General features: G+C 47.9%; 1 protein-coding gene across 1 annotated transcript in view; it reads left to right on the forward strand.

Moving 5' to 3' along the window:
- Nucleotides 1-22,267, forward strand: part of tafa4b (TAFA chemokine like family member 4b) — a 549,050-nt gene that overhangs the window by 510,995 nt on the left and 15,788 nt on the right. The gene's annotated exons all lie outside the window — the stretch shown is intronic.

Genomic DNA, 22,267 nt, shown 5'->3' on the forward strand with positions numbered 1-22,267 from the left:
TCTCCTGGTCTTTGTGTTGTAATGAACCTGAAATGGTTACACAGATTGCATTTTATCAAGCTTTTTTGAGTAACACCCTGAAGTTTAAACAGCATGAAGCGCATAACTAGCTTCAACACATTCCCCCATCTCTCTTCCTCTCAGTGTAAATTAAATAGTAGACCTGAGAAAAGTAACTAACATTGTTCAATTAAAAGCCATTTAATTCTGTAGCCGCAATTTGTTAAGTCAACAAAGACATGTGAGCACACATTTTGGCTAATTTTAAATTAGATTTGATAATCCAGTAGCTTTGTTTATCTCGCAGATCCTAAAAGTGATGGAGTAATATGGAGTAATTGAGTCCAGCTCTATAGATTACAAATTTTGATTGATTTCAACTCATGCCAATTAACTGATACAAAGGTATTGAATGCTTTTTAGTGATGTAATTTAGGTGCTATGTATTGCAACTTTATTCTCCAGTGGAAAAATGTTTCGAAAGAATATTCTTTTTTTTAAATTTAGCGTACACAATACTTTTTTTTCCAATTAAGGGGCAATTTAGCATGGCCAATCCACCAAACTTGCACATCTTTTTGGGTTGTGGGGATACGACCCAAGCAGACACGGGGAGAATGTGCAAACTCCACACATATAGTGACCCGGGGCCGAGATCGAACCTGGGTCCTCGGCACCGTTAAACAGCAGTGCTAACCACTGCGCCACCATGCTGCCCCACCCGCCCAAAGAATATTCTTTTTTTTAAATTTTAGAGTACCCAATTCACTTTTTTCCAATTAAGGGACAATTTAGTGTGGCCAATCCACCTACCCTGCACATCTTTGGGTTGTGGGGGCGAAACCCACGCAAATACGGGGAGAATGTGCAAACTTCACATGGACAGTGACCCAGAGCCGGGATCGAACCAGGGACCTCGGCGCTGTGAGGCAGCAGGGCTAACCACTGCATCACCGTGCTGCCCCCCCTCCCCCGAAGAATATTCTTGTTGGTCGAGAACTGACACAATCATACCATTACTTTTATTTGTCTTATTTGACAAAATTGTCGCTCATTGCAGATTGAATAAAAACAAAACAGCTTTTAAATGAATAAAGACGCACTTTTCCCAACGTACTTCCTTTAATGGAAGTCTGCTGGAGGTAGGTTCCATCAAGAATTCAAGGGGGCATTAGATGATCATTTGAATAGAAACAGTCTGCAAGGGTACAGGGAAAAGGCAAGAGACTGACATTAAGTTATAATGCTCATTTGGAGAGCCGGTGCAGACACGAAAGGTTGAACAGCCTCCTTCTGCACTGTAACTATTCCATGATTTGTAAAGATTTTTTTTAAAACTGGAAGTCACTCAGGGTGATGAAATTGGACCCTCTTGAGTCTGTTTTCCTGGCAGAAAACGAGAAGACAGCAGTTTAACTTAGCTTTTAAAGTCAGAATCCTGTTACGTCATTGCCTGGGTGCATGTGTAATCAAGCAGGAAAATCCCCACAGTGTAAAAGTTATTTTGGGTCAATTCTCCACCAAAATCATTCCAACCCCCCAGCTCGCCTTGCTCACCTGAGCAAGCATATAAACCAAAAATATCTGCTAATTGTTTTGCATTTCAGAAGAAAAATGGGTGGGATCTTTTGTTCCCCCAGCCACGTAGTTCCCGACACTGGGAGGTGGCGCACCGTTCGCTGGCGGCAGGATTCTCTATTCCCGCCGCTATCAAAGTGATTTTCCACTGAAGACACTCCACACTGCCAGGAAACCCACAAACGGACTGCACTGCCAGCGGGATTAGAGAATCCCGCCACCAGCAAACGGCCGGAGAATTTCAGCCAATATTCTCAATCAGTGTTTGTTTGTCTCTTTCTTTCTCTCACCACTTGCAAAAACACTTAAGACTGTATCAGCATTTTAAAAACAAATCCCAGACATCCCTAGATTTTTGTAAAGGCACACCTTCTTTTTTTTAATAAATATTTTATTGAAAATTTTTGGTCAACCAACACAGTACATTGTGCATCCTTTACACAATATTATAACAACACAAATAACAGTGACCTATTTTATAAACAAAAAATGAATAAATAATAAATAACAAAAATTAAAACTAACCCTAATTGGCAACTGCCTTATCACAAGTAACACTCTCCAAAAATATAATTTAACAGTCCAATATATAATTATCTGTCGCAACGACCTATACATATTATACAGTATATATTAACAACCCTGAGAGTCCTTCTGGTTCCTCCTCCCCCCCACCCCCTCCCCCCCTCTCCCCCCCTCCCCCACCCCACCCCCCGATCCTGGGCTGCTGCCTTCTTTTTTCCATTCCATCTATCTTTCTGCGAGGTATTCGACGAACGGTTGCCACCGCCTGGTGAACCCTTGAGCCGACCCCCTTAGAACGAACTTAATCCGCTCTAGCTTTATAAACCCTGCCATGTCATTTATCCAGGTCTCCACCCCCGGGGGGCTTGGCTTCTTTCCACATTAACAATATCCTGCGCCGGGCTACTAGGGACGCAAAGGCCAAAACATCGGCCTCTCTCGCCTCCTGCACTCCCGGCTCTTGTGCAACCCCAAATATAGCCAACCCCCAGCTTGGTTCGACCCGGACCCCCACTACTTTTGAAAGCACCTTTGTCACCCCCATCCAAAACCCCTGTAGTGCCGGCCATGACCAAAACATATGGGTATGATTCGCTGGGCTTCTCGAGCACCTCACACACCTATCCTCCACCCCAAAAAATTTACTGAGCCGTGCTCCAGTCATATGCGCCCTGTGTAATACCTTAAACTGAATCAGGCTTAGCCTGGCACACGAGGACGACGAGTTTACCCTGCTTAGGGCATCTGCCCACAGCCCCTCCTCGATCTCCTCCCCCAGCTCTTCTTCCCATTTCCCTTTTAGTTCATCTACCATAGTCTCCCCCTCGTCCCTCATTTCCCTATATATATCTGACACCTTACCATCCCCCACCCATGTCTTTGAGATCACTCTGTCCTGCACCTCTTGTGTCGGGAGCTGCGGGAATTCCCTCACCTGTTGCCTCGCAAAAGCCCTCAGTTGCATATACCTGAATGCATTCCCTTGGGGCAACCCATATTTCTCGGTCAGCGCTCCCAGACTCGCGAACTTCCCATCCACAAACAGATCTTTCAGTTGCGTTATTCCTGCTCTTTGCCACATTCCATATCCCCCATCCATTCCTCCCGGGGCAAACCTATGGTTGTTTCTTATCAGGGACCCCCCCCAAGGCTCCAGTCTTTCCCCTATGCCGTCTCCACTGTCCCCAAATCTTCAGTGTAGCCACCACCACCGGGCTTGTGGTGTAGTTCCTCGGTGAGAACGGCAATGGGGCTGTCACCATAGCCTGCAGGCTGGTCCCCCTACAGGACGCCCTCTCTAATCTCTTCCACGCCGCTCCCTCCTCCTCTCCCATCCACTTACTCACCATTGAAATATTAGCGGCCCAATAATACTCACTTAGGCTCGGTAGTGCCAGCCCCCCCCCTATCCCTGCTACGCTGTAAGAATCCCTTCCTCACTCTCGGGGTCTTCCCGGCCCACACAAAACCCATGATGCTCTTTTCAATCCTTTTAAAAAAAGCCTTTGTGATCACCACCGGGAGGCACTGAAACACAAAGAGGAATCTCGGGAGGACCACCATCTTAACCGCCTGCACCCTCCCTGCCAGTGACAGGGATACCATATCCCATCTCTTGAAATCCTCCTCCATTTGTTCCACCAACCGCGTTAAATTTAACCTATGCAATGTGCCCCAATTCTTGGCTATCTGGATCCCCAGGTAACGAAAGTCCCTTGTTACCTTTCTCAACGGTAGGTCCTCTATTTCTCTACTCTGCTCCCCTGGATGCACCACAAACAACTCACTTTTCCCCATGTTCAATTTATACCCTGAAAAATCCCCAAACTCCCCAAGTATCCGCATTATTTCTGGCATCCCCTCTGCCGGGTCTGCCACGTATAGTAGCAAATCGTCTGCATACAAAGATACCCGGTGTTCTTCTCCTCCTCTAAGTACTCCCCTCCACTTCTTGGAACCCCTCAACGCTATCGCCAGGGGCTCAATCGCCAGTGCAAACAATAATGGGGACAGAGGGCATCCCTGCCTTGTCCCTCTATGGAGCCGAAAATATGCAGATCCCCGTCCATTCGTGACCACACTCGCCATCGGGGCCCTATACAACAGCTGCACCCATCTAACATACCCCTCTCCAAAACAAAATCTCCTCAACACCTCCCACAAATAATCCCACTCCACTCTATCAAATGCTTTCTCGGCATCCATCGCCACTACTATCTCCATTTCCCCCTCTGGTGGGGCCATCATCATTACCCCTAACAGCCTCCGTATATTCGTGTTCAGCTGTCTCCCCTTCACAAACCCAGTTTGGTCCTCGTGGACCACCCCCGGGACACATTCCTCTATTCTCATTGCCATTACCTTGGCCAGGATCTTGGCATCTACATTTAGGAGGGAAATAGGTCTATAGGACCCGCATTGTAGCGGGTCCTTTTCCTTCTTTAAGAGAAGCGATATCGTTGCTTCAGACATAGTCGGGGGCAGTTGTCCCCTTTCCTTTGCCTCATTAAAGGTCCTCGTCAATACCGGGGCGAGCAAGTCCACATATTTTCTATAGAATTCGACTGGGAATCCATCCGGTCCAGGGGCCTTTCCCGCCTGCATGCTCCTAATTCCTTTCACCACTTCTTCTACCTCGATCTGTGCTCCCAGTCCCACCCTTTCCTGCTCTTCCACCTTGGGAAATTCCAGCCGATCCAAGAAGCCCATCATTCTCTCCCTCCCATCCGGGGGTTGAGCTTCATATAATTTTTTATAAAATGTCTTGAACACTCCATTCACTCTCTCCGCTCCCCGCTCCATCTCTCCTTCCTCATCCCTCACTCCCCCTATTTCCCTCGCTGCTCCCCTTTTCCTCAATTGGTGTACCAGCAACCTGCTCGCCTTCTCCCCATATTCGTACTGTACACCCTGTGCCTTCCTCCATTGTGCCTCTGCAGTGCCCGTAGTCAGCAAGTCAAATTCTACATGTAGCCTTTGCCTTTCCCTGTACAGTCCCTCCTCCGGTGCTTCCGCATATTGTCTGTCCACCCTCAAAAGTTCTTGCAGCAACCGCTTCCGTTCCTTACTCTCCTGCTTCCCTTTATGTGCCCTTATTGATATCAGCTCCCCTCTAACCACCGCCTTCAGCGCCTCCCAGACCACTCCCACCTGGACCTCCCCATTATCATTGAGTTCCAAGTACTTTTCAATGCACCCCCTCACCCTTAGACACACCCCCTCATCTGCCATTAGTCCCATGTCCATTCTCCAGGGTGGGCGCCCTCCTGTTTCCTCCCCTATCTCCAAGTCCACCCAGTGTGGAGCGTGATCCGAAATGGCTATAGCCGTATACTCCGTTCCCCTCACCTTCGGGATCAACGCCCTTCCCAGCACAAAAAAGTCTATTCGCGAGTAGACTTTATGGACATAGGAGAAAAACGAGAACTCCTTACTCCTCGGTCTGCTAAATCTCCACGGGTCTACACCTCCCATCTGCTCCATAAAATCTTTAAGTACCTTGGCTGCTGCCGGCCTCCTTCCAGTCCTGGACTTCGACCTATCCAGCCCTGGTTCCAACACCGTATTAAAATCTCCCCCCATTATCAGCTTTCCCATCTCTAGGTCCGGAATGTGTCCTAGCATCCGCCTCATAAAATTGGCATCATCCCAGTTCAGGGCATATACGTTTACCAAAACCACCGTCTCCCCCTGTAGTTTGCCACTCACCATCACGTATCTGCCCCCGTTATCCGCCACTATAGTCTTTGCCTCGAACATTACCCGCTTCCCCACTAATATAGCCACCCCCCTGTTTTTCACATCTAGCCCCGAATGGAACACCTGCCCCACCCATTCTTTGCGTAGCCTAACCTGGTCTATCAGTTTCAGGTGCGTTTCCTGTAACATAACCACATCTGCCTTAAGTTTCTTAAGGTGTGCGAGTACCCGTGCCCTCTTTATCGGCCCGTTCAGCCCTCTCACGTTCCACGTAATCAGCCGGGTTGGGGGGCTTCCTACCCCCCCCCCCCCCTTGTCGATTAGCCATTCCCTTTTTCCAGCTCCTCACCCGGTTCCCACGCAGCTGTATCTCCCCCAGGCGGTGCCCCCCCGCCCATCCCCTCCCATACCAGCTCCCCCCTCTCCCCAGCAGCAGCAACCCAGTAATTCCCCCCTCCCACCCCCCCCCCCCCCCGCTAGATCCCCCGCTAGCATAATTACTCCCCCCATGTTGCTCCCAGAAGTCAGCAAACTCTGGCCGACCTCGGCTTCCCCCCGTGACCTCGGCTTGCACCGTGCGACGCCCCCTCCTTCCTGCTTCTCTATTCCCGCCATGATTATCATAGCGCGGGAACCAAGCCCACGCTTCTCCCTTGGCCCCGCCCCCAATGGCCAACGCCCCATCTCCTCCACCTCCCCTCCTCCCCCCATCATCACCTGTGGAAGAGAGAAAAGTTACCACATCGCAGGATTAGTACATAAAACTCCTCTTTCCCCCCTTTTTAACCCCTCTCTTCGCCCCCCACATTCGCCCCACCACTTTGTTCAAACGTTCTTTTTAATAACCCGCTCATTCCAGTTTTTCTTCCACAATAAAAGTCCACGCTTCATCCGCCGTCTCAAAGTAGTGGTGCCTCCCTCGATATGTGACCCACAGTCTTGCCGGTTGCAGCATTCCAAATGTTATCTTCTTTTTATGAAGCACCGCCTTGGCCCGATTAAAGCTCGCCCTCCTTCTCGCCACCTCTGCACTCCAGTCTTGATAAACGCGGATCACCGCGTTCTCCCATTTACTGCTCCGAGTTTTCTTTGCCCATCTAAGGACCATTTCTCTATCCTTAAAATGGAGGAATCTCACCACTATGGCTCTGGGAATTTCTCCTGCTCTCGGTCCTCGCGCCATCACTCGGTATGCTCCCTCCACCTCCAACGGACCCGCCGGGGCCTCCGCTCCCATTAACGAGTGCAGCATCGTGCTCACATATGCCCCGACGTCCGCTCCCTCCGCACCTTCAGGAAGACCAAGAATCCTCAGGTTGTTCCTCCTTGCGTTGTTCTCCAGTGCCTCCAACCTCTCCACACATCGTTTATGGTGTGCCTCGTGCATCTCCGTCTTCACCACCAGGCCCTGTATGTCGTCCTCATTCTCGGCTGCCTTTGCCTTCACGACCCGAAGCTCCCGCTCCTGGGTCTTTTGTTCCTCCTTTAGCCCTTCGATCGCCTGTAGTATCGGGGCCAACAGCTCTTTCTTCATTTCCTTTTTGAGCTCTTCCACACAGCATTTCAAGAACTCTTGTTGTTCAGGGCCCCATGTTAAACTGCCACCTTCCGACGCCATCTTGGTTTTTGCTTGTCTTCCTTGCCGCTGTTCTAAAGGATCCACTGCAATCCGGCCACTTTCTCCTCCTTTATGCATCCGTATCCAGGGGGGATTCCCTTCTGGTTTACCGCACAGTGTTTTTAGCCGTCAAAATTGCCGTTGGGGCTCCTATCAAGAGCCCAAAAGTCCGTTTCACCGGGAGCTGCCGAAACGTGCGACTCAGCTGGTCATCGCCGCACCCGGAAGTGAGGGCACACCTTCTTGACATCTATGTGGAGGATGAACAGATTTTAAAACATTTTTTTTTACTGTTGCAATCCATTTTGCCCCCAGCAGTGGCAGTGCTGGGACTGTTTTTGGGCTGCTGGTGGCCCTGGGAGTGGCCTTTTAATTTGCCTGTGCCGGTACATTGCCACCCCAGGGACCCTCCACCCATTGCAGCTAAGCCTTCTTGGTAGGATTTCCAGTTAAGCCGCTAAACTCAGCCCTTTTACTCTGTCATATCTTTGGACAACACTGGAATCGGTGTATGTCAAAGGTCTGCCAACAGATACCTCCTGTTATTTTGACCATTTCTAGCCTTGCATACTAATTCTAGCTCTCTTACAGCATACACATATACGACAACGAAAACCAAATGATGTGTTTCATCACTGAAAAAAAAGTTGTATTGATCATGCTGTGAAGCTACCCAATGCATTATTTCTTTACATTAGATTAGTTTGTGTATCCTGCTTTGGTGTTCAATGATGTGACTTTAACTCGCAGTCATTCTGCAGAGGTATGGTTTAAAAATAAAATGTAAAGTGCAAAGAAAGTGCTTGTCTAATAACCATCACTTTGGATCACCTGCTGTGTCAAATGAATTTGTGTGCTGATATATTTACACTGTAATTTCAAAGCTTTATATAAAGTTCTAAATTATTGAAGGCCCTGTACACAAATCAATCTGGTTTTTTTCATCTCCTGAAAATGTTAGTTCTCTGCAGGGATGCAGTTTCACAGGCACTAGTGACTCCTAGCACGTCATACAAAGGATTATTATTCACGTTGAGCTTTGACAGTGAATATTATCAAGAAATTAGACTATGAATTGCAATGAGAATCACAGCCAAGCCTTCACCTAATGTGCGGATATTTATTCCCAACAGGGATTATTTGATAGCAGTCAGGAATAACAGTCAGGTAATTTTAAAGTAAACTGATATTCTCTTCACTAATCTGGGGCACTGAGGCCAATTGCAGTACTGATTACAACCACAACGGGCATTGAAATTTCACCTTTAAGAAAGAAAAGTGGCCTCAGGCACTTTCTCGAGTTGTAAAAGGAAAATGGATGCTGAGCATTGCTGTAAAACGCATGGCACTCAACATGGTCCACCTCAATGTCCGGCCTTTGGAAAAGTCTGTTTCAGGTGCGGCCGTTTTGGGCATTTTGCAAAACAGTTTTTTGCGCGTCCTACAATGGACCATATCAGATCAGTAAATGTGGTCAGTAAGATAAATATTCATCTATCTCATTGCAACAAAGGACCAGAAGAGTCCAAACAAAAAAGATGAAAACACAACTTCAAATAAGACCAAAGCTAATAAGAACTCTCAGAAGGTAAGTAAGTGATTTTTACTCATTTTTACTTTTATTACCTTTTCAAATTGTGTGTGTGTGTGTGTGTGTGGGGGGGGGGGGGGGGGGGGGGTGGGGGGTGGGGGGGGGGGGGAACTGAAGTGACATCACCGAAAAGCTGTGACCTGAGTGGCTGGTTGAGAATCTACACTAAATTAAAAAAATTAAGCATTGGTAACTAATGAAACATAATTACTTAATTATAATTTAGAGGGGTATCTAAGCCAGAGATCGGAGAGTACTATATTTAGCTTTCATATTTATAGTAGAAATCTAGTGCTAGGAAACAGATAGTTAACAGTAACTTTTAATTTTTTTTAACTTTTAACATTAATTTACTAATTAATTGACGCAATGTCAGTTAGAGGGGTGCAGTGCTCTGACTGTGGGATGTGGCAGGTCCGGGAGGCTTCCAGCCTCCCGGATGGCTTCATCTGCAGAAAGTGCACCCAACTGGAGCTCCTCACAGACCGCATGGTTCGGTTGGAGCAGCAATTGGATGCACTTAGGAGCATGCAGGTGGTGGAAAGTGTCATAGATAGCAGTTATATAAATGTTGTCACACGCAAGGTGCAGGCAGAGAAATGGGTGACCACCAGAAAGGGCAGGCAGTCAGTGCAGGAATCCCCTGTGGTTGTCCCCCTCTCAAACATGTATACCCCTTTGGATACTGTCGTGGGGGATAGCCTATCAGGGGAAAACAGCAGCAGCCAGAGCAGTGGCACCACGGCTGGCTCTGATGTTCAGAAGGGAGGGTCAAAGCGCAGAAGAGCAATAGTAATAGGGGACTCTATAGTCAGGGGCACAGATAGGCACTTCTGTGGACGTGAAAGAGACTCCAGGATGGTATGTTGCCTTCCTGGTGCCAGGGTCCAGGATGTCTCCGAACGGGTAGAGGGCATCCTAAAGGGGGAGGGCAAACAGGCAGAGGTTGTTGTACATATTGGTACTAACGACATAGGCAGGAAGGGGCATGAGGTCCTGCAGCAGGAGGTCAGGGAGCTAGGCAGAAAGTTAAAAGACAGGACATCTAGGGTTGTAATCTCGGGATTACTCCCTGTGCCACGTGCCAGTGAGGCTAGAAATAGGAAGCTAGAGCAGCTAAACACGTGGCTAAACAGCTGGTGTAGGAGGGAGGGTTTCCGTTCTCTGGACCACTGGGAGCTGTTCCGGGGCAGGTGTGACCTATATAAGAAGGACGGGTTGCATCTAAACTGGAGAGGCATAAATATCCTGGCCGTGAGGTTTGCTAGTGTCACACGGGAGGGTTTAAACTAGTATGGCAGGGGGGTGGGCACGGGAGCAATAGGTCAGAAGATGAGAGCATTGAGGGAGAACTAGGGAATAGGGACAGTGTGGCTCTGAGGCAGAGCAGACAGGGAGAAGTTGCTGAACACAGCGGGTCTGGTGGCCTGAAGTGCATATGTTTTAATGCAAGAAGTATTACGGGTAAGGCAGATGAATTTAGAGCTTGGATTAGTACTTGGAACTATGATGTTGTTGCCGTTACAGAGACCTGGTTGAGGGAAGGGCAGGATTGGCAGCTAAACGTTCCAGGATTTAGATGTTTCAGGCGGGATAGAGGGGGATGTAAAAGGGGTGGCGGAGTTGCGCTACTGGTTAGGGAGGATAGCACAGCTGTACTACGGGAGGACACCTCAGAGGGCAGTGAGGCTATATGGGTAGAGATCAGGAATAAGAAGGGTGCAGTCACAATGTTGGGGGTTTACTACAGGCCTCCCAACAGCCAGTGGGAGATAGAGGAGCAGATAGGTAGACAGATTTAGGAAAAGACTAAAAACAACAGGGTTGTGGTGATGGGAGACTTCAACTTCCCCAGATTGACTGGGTCTCACTTAGTGCCAGGGGCTTAGACGGGGCAGATTTTGTAAGGAGCATCCAGGAGGGTTTCTTAAAACAATATGCAGACAGTCCAACTAGGGAAGGGGCGGTACTGGACCTGGTATTGGGGAATGAGCCCGGCCAGGTGGGAGAAGTTTCAGTAGGGGAGCATTTCGGGAACCACAATTCAGTAAGTTTTAAAGTGCTGGTGGACAAGGATAAGAGTGGTCCTAGGGTGAATGTGCTAAATTGGGGGAAGGCTAATTATAACAATATTAGGCGGGAAATGAAGAACCTAGATTGGGGGCGGATGTTTGAGGGCAAATCAACATCTGACATGTGGGAGGCTTTCAAGTGTCAGTTGAAAGGAATTCAGGACCGACATGTTCCTGTGAGGAAGAAGGATAAATACGGCAATTTTTCGGAACCTTGCATAGCGAGAGATATTGCAGGCCTCGTCAAAAAGAAAAAGGAGACATTTGTCTGGGCTAAAATGCTGGGAACAAACAAAGCCTGTGTGGAATATAAGGAAAGTAGGAAGGAACTTAAGCAAGGAGTCAGGAGGGCTAGAAGGGGTCACGAAAAGTCATTGACAAATAGGGTTAAGGAAAATCCCAAGGCTTTTTACCGTACATAAAAAGAAAGAGGGTAGCCAGGGAAAGGGTTGGCCCAATGAAGGATAGGCAAGGGAATCTATGTGTGGAGCCAGAGGAAATGGGCGAGGTACTAAATGAATACTTTGCATCAGTATTCACCAAAGACAAGGAATTGGTAGATGTTGAGTCTGAAGAAGGGTGTGTAGATAGCCTGGGTCACATTGAGATCCAAAAAGATGAGGTGTTGGGCGCCTTAAAAAATATTAAGGTAGATAAGTCTCCAGGGCCTGATGGGATCTACCCCAGAATACTGAAGGAGGCTGGAGAGGAAATTGCTGAGGCCTTGACAGAAATCTTTGGATCCTCACTGTCTTCAGGTGATGTCCCGGAGGACTGGAGAATAGCCAATGTTGTTCCTCTGTTTAAGAAGGGTAGCAAGGATAATCCAGGGAACTACAGGCCGGTTAGCCTTACTTCAGTGGTAGGGAAATTACTGGAGAGAATTCTTCGAGACAGGATCTACTCCCATTTGGAAGCAAATGGACGTATTAGTGAGAGGCAGCATGGTTTTGTGAAGGGGAGGTCGTGTCTCACTAACTTGATAGAGTTTTTCGAGGAGGTCACAAAGATGATTGATGCAGGTAGGGCAGTGGATGTTGTCTATATGGACTTCAGTAAGGCCTTTGACAAGGTCCCTCATGGTAGGCTAGTACAAAAGATGAAGTCACACGGGATCAGGGGTGAGCTGGCAAGGTGGATACAGAACTGACTAGGTCATAGAAGGCAGAGAGTAGCAATGGAAGGATGCTTTTCTAATTGGAGGGCTGTGACCAGTGGTGTTCCACAGGGATCAGTGCTGGGACCTTTGCTGTTTGTAGTATATATAAATGATTTGGAGGAAAATGTAACTGGTCTGATTAGTAAGTTTGCAGACGACACAAAGGTTAGTGGAATTGCGGATAGCGATGAGGACTGTCAGTTGATACAGCAGGATTTAGATTGGTTGGAGACTTGGGCGGAGAGATGGCGGATGGAGTTTAATCCGGACAAATGTGAGGTAATGCATTTTGGAAGGTCTAATGCAGGTAGGGAATATACAGTGAATGGTAGAACCCTCAAGAGTATTGAAAGTCAGAGAGATCTAGGAGTACAGGTCCACAGGTCACTGAAAGTGGCAACACAGGTGGAGAAGGTAGTCAAGAAGGCATACAGCATGCTTGCCTTCATTGGCCGGGGCATTGAGTATAAGAATTGGCAAATCATGCTGCAGCTGTATAGAACCTTAGTTAGGCCACACTTGGAGTATAGTGTTCAATTCTGGTCACCACACTACCAGAAGGATGTGGAGGCTTTAGAGAGGGTGCAGAAGAGATTTACCAGAATGTTGCCTGGTATGGAGGGCATTAGCTATGAGGAGCGGTTGAATAAACTCGGTTTGTTCTCACTGGAACGACGGAGGTTGAGGGGTGACCTGATAGAGGTCTACAAAATTATGAGGGGCATAGACAGAGTGGATAGTCAGAGGCTTTTCCCCAGGGTAGAGGGGTCAATTACTAGGGGGCATAGGCTTAAGGAGAGAGGGGCAAGGTTTAGAATAGATGTACGAGGCAGGTTTTTTACACAGAGGGTAGTGGGTGCCTGGAACTCGCTACCGGAGGAGGTGGTGGAAGCAGGGACAATAGTGACATTTAAGGGGCATCTTGACAAATACATGAATAGGATGGGAATAGAGGGATACGGACCCAGGAAGTGTAGAAGATTGTAGTTTAGTTGGGCAGCATGGTCGGCACGGGCTTGGAGGGCCGAAGGGCCTGTTCCTGTGCTGTACATTTCTTTGTTCTTTGTTCTTGTTCACTCCCTCCTGTTCGTGTTATGTGTCCAAAATATGAGTTTCCTTGATATCACTGCCTCGAGCAGGTTCCTTTTAACATCAGTTTTCAGGAGCACGCACTCATTTCTCATGTCTTCTTGGCTATATGTGACTTATGGTAATATCTGTCTGAGTCCTTTTGTTTCAAATGTGCGATTTGAGTCTCATCATTCTTCCCGATGGTCCAGTTGTCACAGCCATACAATGTGACTGGCCACTCAAGGGTTTTCATAACTTGCATTTTTGTTGTAATCGAGATGCTGTGGCTACTCCATACTCTTTTAGGTGAGTTGACAATGCCATGCCCCTTGTTAAGTCCAGCCTGAATTTATCTGGTAGTCTCTGCATCTTTTATGATGAGTGACCCAAGATAGTGAAAGGTATCAACCTGTTCATGCTGATCTCCATTAATCAGAATCTTGCAGGTCTTTCCACTTATCCCTATCACCTTTGTCTTGTCAACATTGACCAGCAGGCTGTATTTTTGGTTAACTTGATCAAGATGATCCAACTTCTGTAGCTTCTCCATTGAGTTAGAAGATTGTAGTTTAGTTGGGCAGCATGGTCGGCACGGGCTTGGATGGCCGAAAGGCCTGTTCCTGTGCTGTACATTTGTTTGTTCTTTGTTTGTTTGAAACCGTTAAAACCAGGTGGAAATCGATGGTGTTCTTAAAAGTCACTGATCAGCTGGGGCTGCCGGTGTATTATGGAACAAGAACAATGGAGACCTATGGTGCATGTGAACTTAAGCTTTCCGTGGATGACATGAGGTACATGCTACTGTTTTATATTGTACACATGGACATTGAGTCCATCATAGGGGTGGATTCATGTGAATCCCTGAACTTAGTTGAGCGACTGCGTGCCCCAGAAGACGCCTGGCCAGCTGAATACTACAGATCCCCACAATATATTAGAGTGTGCACAGTTCATGACGATTCGGAAGAAATCCAGGCGGAGGACGACAAATCAGACAAAGAGATGGAACAGCTAGCGAGCATTGCACCATTCTGGTTAACTAGTTAATTAAGAACGTGCATGTGCTTAGTGTCATGATACAGGAGCATGGCGAGCCCGTATTAAAGCATCTGCAAGAGGGCATGAGAAGCCGTGGAGTTTCACTCTGGAGTTTAAGTTTAAGCCCAATGAGTATTTCACAAATGAGATAATGACGAAAGTATATCAGATAGATTCCTGGCTGCTTGAATCATTCTTTGATGAACCAGAAATTATGGGGTGCACAGGCTGCAAGATCGACTGGAGGGAGGGCAAAAATGTAACATTGAAAACAATTAAAACTGAACCGAAGCACAAAGGTCGAAGCGTTCGCAGAACGGTCATGAATACTGTACCAAATAGATCGTTCTTTAATTTATTCAGCCCTCCTGAAGTTCCACAGAGTGGAATGTGAAGCAAAAGTTCTGCAGCCAAACCCAAGGCTGACTTTGAAATTGGCGGCCGACTGCTTGCACACATAATTCCGTGTGCAATGTTGTATTTTACAGGATGTTGATAATGAGGGATTCAGTGATGGTAATGCCATTCAGTGTCAAGGGGTGATGGTTAGATTCTCTCTTATTGGAGATGGTGATTGGCTGACAGTTTTGTGGTGCAAATGTTGCATGCAAGGGTTCTTTCCTCGTCACTCTCTTGGAAGAGTATTTTTTGTAAAAACATATTTAAAATTAAAAAATTTTTTTTTTAAGAGTACCCAAATAATTTTTTCCAATTTAGCGTGTTCAATCTTCCTACCTTGCACATCTTTGGGTTGTGGGGGCGAAACCCACGCAAACACAGGGAGAATGTACAAACTCCACACGGGCAGTGACCCAGAGCCGGGATCAAACCTGAGTCATCGGCGCCGTGAGACTGCAGTGCGACCACTGCGCCACCGTGCTGCCCTTTGGAAGAGTATTTTTGTCCAACAGGTCTTCATGGGCATGGTCACTGTCTGCTGCAAAGACTTCTGTTATCCACTAGTCTGGCCTTACTTGGTGAAAAAGTGAGAGATTTATTACTTTCTTGTATGCCCTGGGTCTCATGAATGGTGTCTCTATGAAAGAAAATAAATTCTGGCTGGGGGATTGTATGAACCTCCTCAGCTTCTAAATAAAAGATTGAAGATTTTTATGTGAAAGACAGGTAAGTCATTCAATGATGAGCATTTGGTTTTTCTAGGATTTGTAGAAGTGTGTCAAAATCACCACTCATCAAGGATAAACTTTGATTGTGAAAAGTATACAGAGTATCAATGGTCTGTTGGCCCTGGTAGCAGACACAGCAATAATCCTGCCTTTGATTGGAAGGCCTGGACTTGTAACTTGATGCCTAATGGATAAAGAGGCATCGGCTGAAGCCATAAATCCAGAAGACAATGGGGCAGACGCAGGCCATTCAACTCATTGAATCTGCTCCGTCATTCAATGAGATCATGACTGATCTGATAATCCTCAACTCTACATTCCAGTCGAGATCATCATGTTAATAGCCCTTCCAGTATCAATTTTAAAAGAAGTATCAAAGCTTTGAACATATACCATAAGTGACCAGTAATCTAGATTAAGACCATATACCTCCCCTGGGAACTCTGTAAAGTCAGTGTATTCTAAACCTTCCATTTCTGAGAAGGAATGTGTTTCAAAAATACTTGCTGGTCTGCAATTTTGAAAGCATTTCTGGATTTTCAGAAATGCTTAACATGTCCAGTTTTGCGCCACTGAAAGCATTCCACACCTCCTGCTGGGCAGCCGTGGTACCTTTGGTGGGTTCTGACGCCACAATGCAAGCAAAATACGGAAATAATAATAATCTAATAATCTTTATATGGAAATGCTTGATCCAATATAAGACCATCTTTAGTCTACAGAAAGTCAGAGAGTATTTCATCCCGATTACCCTCATTTATGTGATCATGGATTAATTTGTCCTTCATTGCCCCGTAGTCCCAAGAACTAACTAGCTAATATATTTCAGTTAGGAATAATTCAATTGATACCCCAGTCATTGTGAGTGCTAATTGAAACATGTTCCTTCAATTATTAAATAGGTGTCAAAGGCTTTAATAATGGAATCAAAATCCAAGCTGACTCCTTCACACATTGCCTTAGGAGAATGTCATCTGCTACTGGACCTACTGCATAAAGAAAGGAACTAACTTGAAGCTTTAGCTCTTTTTCGTGATGGTGCTCAATGTTGGAGAAAATGGCCTTTCCATAAGTCCCACTGTTGGCTCTGTGTGGGTCCTCGAAGCAGTCAGATGGGAGGGACTAGAGCAGGGACTTCTCACTCGCCATTATCTCTCCAGTGGGCCCCTTCACCTGCCAAAACCTCTGAAAGCCGCTTTCAAAGGTTTTTTCATTGCGGCTCCTTTCATAACACCAATGTGTCTGCTTACATTGATGTCTCTAACACTACCACCGTGTTGAGATTGGATTCTTCTGTCTTTGACTCTAGGCGTGGGATTTGGTCTTCAACTGACTGTACACATACTCTGGTATCTGTTCAAACTTGTTTATTAATATTCTTCCAACAGGTTACAGAGTCTAACACATGATGTACTTGTGTTAGTGTTACATGATCATCTATCAAACATTATCATAATCCCATCTGTTAGTCTTTTATACTACACCAGCCAATGAAATGGCTCTGCAACGGCCAATGCTGGTTTGCAATAGGCCCCAGACCAGGAGCAGAGCTGGAAATCCACAGTAGAGGTAAATGGGCTGTGAGGTGGGGGCAAGGGATGACATTCAGTGGGAGCGGCCCTTGTCACTAGCTGGGCCTTCGGTTGGTGAGGGTGTCTGATGAGAAGGGCCTCCTCTCAGCCTGCAAGCAGGATGCCGGAGTATCCCTGGTGGCCTCACCATGTGGTGTGAGCCTACAGCACTGCTTCTGGAATACCAGTTGGGGTGGGCAGCAGAATTACATTCTAATTGGCAACTTAAAGTCCTCAATTGGCTGGTTTCAACCTTCCCCACTCTTGTCTTAGTCTGGGGGAGTCAGGAAAGTCATGGGCCGGGATTCTCTGAAATCCCGGCCAAGTGTTACGCCGGCATAAACACCGGAGTGGTGTAGGCCGGCGTCAACGGGCCTCCTGGACCAGCAATTCAGTGGTCTTCAGGGGGACAGCACGGCCCCGGAGTGCTGCGCGCTGCTCCGGCGCCAAAAGGCGGCTCTGCACGGCTGGCGCGGGTCCGCGCATGCGCCCAACTGCCATCTCTGCGCCAGCGCATGCATGCGACGTCCGTATCCGTGCTGGCGCATGTGCGTGGTTGCCGTCTCCGCGCTGGCGCCGAGCAACATGGCGGAGACCTACAGCGGGCCCACATGGAAGGATGTAGGCCCATTCCAGATCGCGGGCGCCCGCTGATCGGAAGCCCCCGATCGCAGGCCTGGACCCCGTGGCGGTCCCCCCGGAGTCAAATCCCCCCCGCCCCCACACCAGGACGTCCACCGCGGCCGCGGGTTCTGAGCTCCCGCTGGGAAGTACCAGGTTGGAACCACGCCATCAGGACTCGGCAGAGCACGGCGGGTGTTCGGCCGGTCGACCGCGGGGAATAGCCGCGGGGGCCTCTTTCAGTGCCCCCGACCGGCGCCGCAGGGACCGCGTGGGCGCGATTGGTGCCGATTCTCTGGTCGCCGGAGATTCACGTCTCAGCGTCGGAGTGGTGTGGCGGGAATGTCCCGAATCCCCGCCGATTCTCAGACCCGGCGCAGTCTTGGAGAATCTCGCCCAAGGACTCCCCACTCCACACCTTCCTATCTGATTAAATGGCACCCAATGCTCCCAGCCCTCTTCCAGGGCTGCATTAGATTTCACCTGACTTTTGTTAAAATCCCAGAACCATTGATTAGAAATGCACAGAAAATCAATCTTCAGAATTTTTTTTTTTAGTCTTTCATGGTGTGATATAAGCTTTATTCATTTTGGAGTGTCATTCATCTCTGAATACACTTTTGACTTCTGTGGAGTGATCCAAATTGATAAAAATATACACTTTTTTGGGCTAGTTTGAACCTCTTGTGGCTACTTTCTGGTGGGTAATTTGTTTACATCTCACTTTCAGCTTGCCCTTGGCCCTCGCCCGGTGTGGCCTTTTGCAATGCACTGTTAAATAAATGGTGGTGGTTTAATACTTCAGTGCCTGTTACGTAACCAAAGAAAGTGTGGCAGCGATGGGGAAAATGATAAAGCAGCTTGAAGCTGCCCTTAACACTGTTCCAGTAAAGTATTTTTTGAGAACCTTCTCCCCATACACGTCAAAGTCTCATCCTTATTTAGTGGGACTCGACTTTAGTCAGGTTTCATGACCATAGGTGGGAGGCTGCTCCTGATTTCCTGGTACTATTTTACCACTTTGCCAAATGTCATTCTATAAATCCTCTGCTGGTTTAATGTATTATTTTCAGGAATTGAACATCTAAGTATCACCAGCAGTAAATGTAACCTTGAAATTAAGGTTACTATCTACACACTGACCTGCCCCTTAATTATTAAAAGCTGAACTTTTGGTACCTAGATTTTAAGGCATATTTCTGTTATTTTCAAGACAGACAGGCCTTATTGAAAGATTGACATTTTACTTCCCAGCTGCATTCAAGCACCTAATAATAGCAAAAAAAAAATTAAAGATAAGAATTGCAATAGAAAGACATCTGAAGCCCCTGTATTATGAAGAAGAGCGTATCTTATTAAAGAAAAATCAAGGAACAATCCCAGATTCCTACCTCATTGAGGACTGAGTTTGATCGTAAAGGACCTCCACTGTCAAATTTCCTGCTAACATATTCTGTTCCACTGTTGGAGCTTAACAGAAGTGTATCCCTATTCTCTTGTCAAGACCAAATCCAGTATTCAGGCCAAACAGGCAAGTGGGCAGTTGAATAAATGGGCTCAAGAGAGAGAGGGGAGAGATGGTTGGGAGAGGAATGGGGAGAAGAGGAGGAGGTTGGATAAGGAGAGGAGACAATGGAATAATACGAGGAGAATGTAATGGGAATATGGAAAGAGAGGGAAATGCGAAAGGCAACAGGGTATAGGAGAGGGAGAGGAAAATGACACTGGGCAGAATCTTCAAGCAGGAGGACAATAGAGAAGGAGGGAATTGAGGAGAGGAGGAAATACTTGGGGACCTACAGGGAGACAGACTGATTGTGGAAAAGGCATGGGAGAAAAGGAGCTGAAAAAGGAAGAACATTGGGTGTGGAGAAGGGGAAATTGTGGGACTGGACCATCTCAATTTGTCACATTTTGAACACCACTCATCTAAAGAATTTTTTAATTTTCGACTTCTGGTGGCGGCTATGAGGGAGTAAGTCGCACACTTGGTGGCTCCCGCTCCGATCAGACTTTTGGACCTTTCCCCCTGACTTTTTTAAGCGCTGGATTGGAAAGTAATAGCACTCAGGCACTGAATCGATACAGAGGTGTATGGAACTAAGAAGGAGGAAGGATCGCGAACAGCTGAAGAAGTGGACAAGCAAGGGCCAAGGGGAGGCTGTGATGGAAACCAATATGGCCGATGTCCAGACCCAGGCACCGCCAGCTCAGCTGACAATGGAGCACCTGTTGCAGGTTATGCGGGAGAACTTCCTAGCACTGAAAAGTGATCATTTGGAACCGCTCCAGAAATCGTTTGACCGAATGGAGAAAAGGCTGGATGCCCAGGCTGAGAAGATTCAGGAGCTGGAGAAGACGGTGGAGGAGCAGGCGGACTTTCAAACGGCGGCGGACATGGAGATTCGAAGGCTGAGAGACCAACAGAAAATGATCCTGGAAAAGCTGGAGGACCTGGAGAACAGGTCTTGCCGGCAGAATTTATGAATCGTTGGCCTCCCGGAGGGGGCCGAGAGGCTGGATGCTGCCGCGTATGTGGCAGATATGTTCCAGAAGCTGCTGGGGAACGAGGTGCCCCTCGCCCGCCGGAGGTGAACAGGGCACACAGAGCGCAGGTGAGGCAGCCGCGGCGAGGGGGTCCCTCACGAGTGATGGTGGTCCGGTTCCTCAGGTTCCTGGATAAGGAGCGGGTTCTTCAATGGGCCAAGAGCACGCGGAGCTGCAACTGGGACAACAGCACCCTGCACGTTTACCAAGACCTGAGCACAGAGGTGACCAGAAGGAGGGCAGGCGACAGGCAAGTTAAAGAGATTTTATATAAGAAGCAGGTGAAATTTGGGCTGCCCTATCCAGCACGACTATGGGTTATGCACGAGGGCCAGCACCATTATTCTGAGGAACCCGAGGAGGCGATGGACTTTGCAAAGAGGCAAGGGCTGGTCCCGAGCTGAGGACTCTTGGACTCGTGTTGGAACTTTCAATTCTTTCTCTCTTGTTTCTGAGAGATGCCTGCATGTTTTTTCATGCTTTTGTATCTTGGTTTTTATGTGTTTTTTGTCTTTTTTCTCTTCATGTCTCTTTTTCACTTTTGTGTTTGAGTTTTGTTAGAAAAAGAGAATAGCTAGAATGGTTTGGATATGGGGGGTGTTTTTCGGGGAATTTTTGCGATCTCTTTCTGCGTTTAGATAGGAATGGTTGGCAGTGCCTGCTATTTTGTTTTGCATGAATTAAATTGCACTATTGTTGGGGCTGTCTCTGTCCTGTTTAGAGTATTTGTTCAAGCAGGGCTGATTTGGGGAAGTGGTGTGGATGGGACAGGGGGAGGGGAGCCAGGGAACAATAGGTGGGAGACTTGCTGGCGCCAGAGTTGGGAGCCACCAGGCTAGCTGGGTGGGCTAGTCAACGGAAGCCAGGTGGGGGGGTGTTCATTTCGCTAGTTTATGTCAGAGGTTAGGTTATAGGGTGGTGTTGCTAGCGCGGGGTGGGGGGAGTAGGTCTGCTGACAATGTTGGAAATTGGGCATGGTAACAGTGAGGAAGTCAGGGGTGGAGGCAGCCAGGAGGCGGGCCAGAGGAAGCGCGACACATGGCTTGGAAGCTGGCCAAAGAAAGGAGATGGCTGATCGGCAAAGGGGGGGGGGGGGGGGTCGAGGTGCCCCCCGACGAGGCTGATCACCTGGAATGTTAGAGGGCTAAATGGGCCAGTCAAGAGAGCGCGTGTGTTCGCGCATTTACGGGTTTTGAAGGCGGACGTAGTCATGTTACAGGAGACTCATGTGAAAGTGGCTGACCAGGTCAGATTAAGGAAGGGCTGGATTAGTCAGGTCTTCCATTCGGGGCTCGACATTAAGACCAGGGGGGTTGCGATCTTGATCAACAAGCGGTCCAATTTGAGGTGGAGGGCACAGTTGCGGACGGGGGCGGCAGATTTGTTATGGTTAGGGGTAAGCTCGAGGGGGTGAGAGTAGTCCTGGTCAACGTATATGCCCCTAATTGGGATGACGTAGATTTTGTTAAGAGGTTGCTGGGGAAGATCCCTGACTTGGACTCACGCAAACTGATCATGGGTGGGGAATTTAACGCAGTTCTTGATCCTGGCCTCGACCGGTCGTGTGCAAAAACGGGTAGGGTGCCAGTGATGGGAAAGGAACTGAGAGGGATCATGAAGCAAATGAAGCTGACCCATGGAGAGTTAGTCATCCGTCGGCGAAGGAGTTTTCCTTCTATTCTCACATCCACAAGGTGTATTCCCGAATCAATTTCTTTATCATGAGCAGGGACTTGCTGACAGGGATGACGGGTGCAGAATATTCAGCAATTACCATCTCGGACCATGCTCCGCACTGGGTTGATCTGCATATTTGCAAAGATAGCTTTCAGCGCCCACAATGGAGGCTGGAAGTTGGGCTGCTGGTGGATGAGGCGGTGTGTGACGGGCAGAGGAAATGCAGAATTACCTGCAGGTAAACGATACTGGAGAAGTCTCAGCAGCGGTGCTCTGGGAGGCGCTGAAGGCAGTGGCGAGAGGGGAGCTGATTTCAACCCGAGCCCATAGGGACAGGACAGACAGGGCAGAAACGGACCAACTGGTGAAGGAA

This window comes from Scyliorhinus torazame, chromosome 13 (assembly GCF_047496885.1).
Source record: "Scyliorhinus torazame isolate Kashiwa2021f chromosome 13, sScyTor2.1, whole genome shotgun sequence".
Taxonomy (NCBI): domain Eukaryota; kingdom Metazoa; phylum Chordata; class Chondrichthyes; order Carcharhiniformes; family Scyliorhinidae; genus Scyliorhinus; species Scyliorhinus torazame.